The sequence below is a fragment of the Camelus dromedarius genome, chromosome X (assembly GCF_036321535.1).
Source record: "Camelus dromedarius isolate mCamDro1 chromosome X, mCamDro1.pat, whole genome shotgun sequence".
Taxonomy (NCBI): Eukaryota; Metazoa; Chordata; class Mammalia; order Artiodactyla; family Camelidae; genus Camelus; species Camelus dromedarius.
This window is the reverse complement of record NC_087472.1, coordinates 96775875-96781083: the sequence shown is the minus strand read 5'-3', so window position 1 is coordinate 96781083 and position 5209 is coordinate 96775875. Positions and strand designations below refer to the sequence as shown.

General features: G+C 37.0%; 1 protein-coding gene across 1 annotated transcript in view; it reads right to left on the bottom strand.

Annotated features, from left to right (window-relative positions):
* Positions 1 to 3274: 3274 nt before the first annotated feature.
* APOO (apolipoprotein O) overlaps positions 3275 to 5209 on the bottom strand; it is a 46992-nt gene continuing 45057 nt past the window's right edge. The window contains exon 9 of the mRNA XM_031445701.2: positions 3275 to 3537. The gene's annotated coding sequence lies outside the window, so the exon portion shown is untranslated. The remainder of the gene's footprint in view (positions 3538 to 5209) is intronic.

Sequence of the window (5209 nt, the reverse complement as noted above, 5' to 3'; positions counted from 1 at the left end):
AATACTGTCTGCAGACTTCACAGGTGGGAGGGTGGGCAGGGGGAACAGTCACTTCCTTTGCTTTTCTTTTGCCTTTAAGAGTCTCAGCTAAAGTCCAACAACTAAGCTCTAGAGCTGATTAAGATAAAGGCCCTTAAATGTGGAACACAGGTGACTAATTCAGCACTGCTAAGTAAACAAAATGTGAAATAGTGAAACACTTGTTTGTGAAAACAAACTTTTCTCCCATGGAGAAATTTCCTTTGCTATCATTTCATAAATATCAATAAGCCTGAACTTCAGTTGTGTCTGGAGTTTGACCTAATTGTACCTTTAGAACTATGTGCTGGCTAATTATTGACTTGAAACCTGAACCTCTCAGAACGGAAACAAAACAGCAGGCAGGAGGTGTACAGGGTGAAAACCAAAACCTCAAGCAAGTTTCTTTTGACCGGTAGTGAGCAAAACCATTATTCCAAATATTTACTTTTAATTAAAACTAATCCTCAGATGAGGGTTTAATCCCACATTCATACTGCTGGTCCCTCTGACGGAGGTTTCTGCATTAACTTAGATGGGTGCAATGAATTAAAAAGTGAAAACTTACACTCATGGTAAATCCTTCAGCTTATATAAATAGGCATAAACAGTGCTGGTTACAAAAAAAAGTGTTCCTCTAAATACCAAGCCTTTCCCCAATGAGGACAAAGTGCGTTCACCAAGAGAGCCCCATTAAAACACAAGATTGTCTCTCTTTTTTGCCAAACTCAAGCGTTCTAAATTTCATCTTTGAACTAATGAAAATCATTTTACTTATTACATGGCCTAATTTTAACTGTCATAGATTTGCTATATTTCCACAAGCAAGTCACATTTTTCCATCTCTGTATGTAAACACAGGCATCTTACCTATATTTTGAATTTTCTTTAGGCCACTTGGATATAATGCCACTGATCCATTAGGGAAGTACTTTGCATTCCATGGGCCACTACAGGGCTGGGATCCAGCTCTGCACTCAGGACAAAAGCTGCTGACCCAGCAGCCCAGGCACCTGCTACTCCCGTGCCTGGGTGGGTGGTCCCTCAGCTGGCCTTGATTCTTCTATCTACAACTATTATTGTGACTTTGTCCTAAGGTGTGACACAGATAAGATTGATGAAGGCATAAATTGGTGCCCCTAGCCCCCTTTTTTTCTCCATTGAAACAACTGCTTTTAAACCTTGATTTTGACAACATAATCTTTCTTAGGACACATTATCACAGAACAGAACATACCACATTTGTAGAGGAGCTTAAATCACTCTGTATGGTAAAGAATGTTCCCTCCAAAGCCCTGAAGTTTTTCAAACAGAACTATGCTGATTAAGTTAAACTGGATTGAGAATCACAGCCTTATTATAAGAAAAAATGGTCGTAAGAAACAGAATAAAAAGTGTAAATGCAAGTAGAGAGCATTACCTCGAAACAGAGAAAACAAATGCACTGAGGTCAAAACATAAGCCACGGAAAGAAAGATATAAAATAACACTTTGAAAACTATAAAGAGCTAGGGAAATGCAAGATATTATAATATGCAAGTTTTACATTCTCTACAGTTCAAAGTTAATGGAAAGCATGCAAAAAGGATTGAATATTAAAAAAAGGTAGCAGGGAGGCCCCACAGCTGGAGGGCTGGCCGGCCCAAGGGCACAGAGCTGAAACACTGTAAATCAACTATATTTCAATAAAAAAATTTTTTTAAAAATTTAAAAAGGTAGCACTGGATGCAAAGAACATGAAAGGAAAAGATAATAATATAAAAAAGCAAGTGAGTGACCCTGTGTAGGAGGCAATTTGCTTGTTATCCTACATATGGGCCAGGCACTGGCTCTGAGACCCACCCCCACCTTCCCATTGAAGGAGTTAAGAGGTTTTAAGGCAATGTTTCAATATGCCTAAAGGGTTAAAAATGTAAGTAATACCTTCCAACTAGGAGGCACTGAAACACCTTTTGATTGATGATTTCCAGAGCACAGTGTGGTGGGGGCCATTCCTTCATCTTCTCTAGATCAAGCAATCTCAAGAATGAGGAAACTTGTGGAATCTCTACTTTCTGGTGGTTATGTGGGAAGCCAAGCCAATGGGAAAAGTCTGAAATAATAATAGAATATTTACAATAAAATATTGTAATTTAGGCACAGCTTTAATATATTTGGATGACTAGTACATTAATACAAAAGTATTTCAGTATAAAAGGAAGTAAGACATCTGGGTCACTAGGGGGATTACTCTAGGGACAAACGTGCTTCAGCTCATTAATGCAGTAACAGTGCTGGCACCATTCCTGTCATCCTGGCTCTATTAAATGTGTTTAACATTAACATGGGCATGTTCCATCTGCGTACTTACTTACTAACTGCTTACTAACTGCTATCAACTCTGGAAGGTCAACAATTTAGCAAATAAATCGATGCTACAAGAATACAAAGATGATTCTTAATCCCTAAATCTTTTTTTTTGAGTAAAAGTAGATTTATTCAGAGATACACACTCCATAGACAGAGTACAGGCTGTTTCAGAAGGTGAGAGAAAGGCCATGAGGTGTAGGGGTTAGGTGCTCAGTTTAAAGTAAAAGTAGATACACACTCCATAGACAGAGTGTGATCTGTCTCACTCAGAAGGGAGAGCGGCCTTTATTTCTAATTTGACTCGAATTTAGAAATTCTCAATTTTCTTTCATATCCTGTTCCCCCACCATCCTTCCTGGCTGGCTGACAAGTCAAGAGATTCCTCCAGTTCCCACCAGCACTGGGAAGATGGAGTTCAATCAGCTGTGCGTTCAGGGGCCACAAAGGCAAATACAAGGGCTACATATAGAGAATCAACACACACGACCACATGCCATTCCTTCACTCGCAGAGGAGAGACTTTATGATGCATCTCCCACTGGCATTCAAGAACCTGAAGATCTGTACAAGTTGGGAGGCAAGGGCACACAAGGGGTCATGGTCATTGTTTTCTTTTGTATGTCTTCTAATCAGTGTCAGGCAAACTATTACTTACAAGTTTTGTTCCTCGAAGCATCGTCTCTCAGCTCCAGAGCCACTCTTCTCAACTTGACCTCTGGAGACTGCCAACTGATAATGCCCTAAGAAGAGTGAATGGTCTTCTTTCACACAGACATACCACGCACACACGCACACCATGCACACACATACATGTACACGCAGAGACATACACCACACATACACACACACGGACACCAGATACACTTAAATTGTCACTCAGATAATACCAGAAGAAAAAAGTAAGACAACTTTTTTTTTAACTTAGAATTTTAATTATGTACATAAATAGCAACATGAGAACGAGGAGTTCTAAGGCTTATACATTTTCTCTAGGTGAAAGAATTTCCGATTAGTCCACTTGTAGTATGGAATCATCCAAGAGAACAAAGAGGCCTAGTGTAGTTTTTCCTGAAGAAGAATGCCAATTTACTACATTCAATACTGACTTTTCTGCCATTTTTCTGTAGAAATATTGGTTTACTGTATGGAGTTTTCAATGTTTACCTATAACTAAAAGAAAAAGAAAAACATAAATAAACAGTGCCCCATCACAATAAAAGCAGCTCTAAAATTTTGCATTTTGAAAATTCTTCAGGTTTAAATAGAGAAACTATATCAAGTATTCGCATTACCATTATATGACCATGAGGATCATAGTGAGCCAGAGAAAAATGTAATTATTCCCATTTTATAAATGGGTACATTAAAAAACAGAAAGGTTTTGTGTTACATCAATACTGCATTCAGATTCTCAACTGACTGTGTATATGAGCGTAATTAAACAGATGGATGGATGAATAAATTAAAAATAAATGTCTAAATGGCACAGCACACACCATCTCTCTCTCCTTCTGAAAGCCAAGCTGCATTTCCATCCATCTGCTGGAGGAGAGCATAATTAAATCATTGCTAGTCCAACATATACCTTTCCTCACACACATCATTCTTTTCTGGAGTGAAACACACATCAATCCAAAGATACACCGACTCTTTTCCAGATTGCTTTTTCCTAATATGTAACGAATCTACTTAGCAATTAGAGGTTTATAAATATTTTAGAGGCCAATGATAATTCACTAGATCTTCTGATATAAAACCCAAAATTCTTAAATTAAACATGTAAATCACTAGCTTACCTTTTCTATCTCAGTTTATTAATCAGTTTTGGACTTCTCTAAGAATTCAATAGATTTACTGCACTGTGAAGAAACTATAAACTGCAAACAATCTATATTAATAAGGATTCAAAAGATCATGGTAGTCCGTACTAGGAAATTATCAAGCAGCTAAAGGAGGAATGAGATAGATGCATAAGTACTGATAGGAAAAGGTGTACACAATATATTCCGTGAAAAGAAAGGAAGTTAATTCATTCATTCAACACAGCTAACCGTAGCACTGTCTACAAAGTATTCTAACCAAACAATGAACCTAAATCTGATTAAGCGTTCAGATCCAACTATCACTTTATGGGAAATGCAGAGAAGAGAGGAACCAAGAGATAAACAGAATGACACTAAATAGATTTACTTGGCCACAGCCAGAACATGGGAAATACTAAAGGACAAATAAGTTTGGTTTTTCAACAAATAAATGATAAGAGAAAAATGAGGGAGAAGGAACTGTTACAGTTTAAAAGAGACTTGAGACTCATTAGTCAAATGCAATGGGCAGATGTTGTTTGGATGCTGACTCAAATGGAACAACTGTAAAAAGTTATTAATGAGGCAATCAGTGAAATCTGCATACAGCCTGGATTTTAGGTGATATTAAGGAATTAGTGTTAATTTCTTGAGCTGTGATAATAAAATTACAATATGTCCCTTTATGGAGCTTCAATGTACTTGAAAACAATATAAGGAATATGATCTCATTCTATCCAAAACTCAAAAGGGTGTGTGTGTGTGTGTGTGCGTGTATATTACACATACAGAAAAAAGTCTGGAATGATACACCAAACTATTAACAGAAATTACCTCTAGGAAAGGAATGGAGAACAAGACAAGCTTGAAAAATATCTAACAAAAAAATTTTTTACAACAAATATGCATCACTTTTATAATTAAAATCTGTATCTTGATTAAAGATCTAAAAAAATAAAGAATGAAATCAAGGTTGTGTACACAGTAAGATGAACTCTGGCCCAGAATATTTTTGAAAAATGAAATGGATATTTACATAG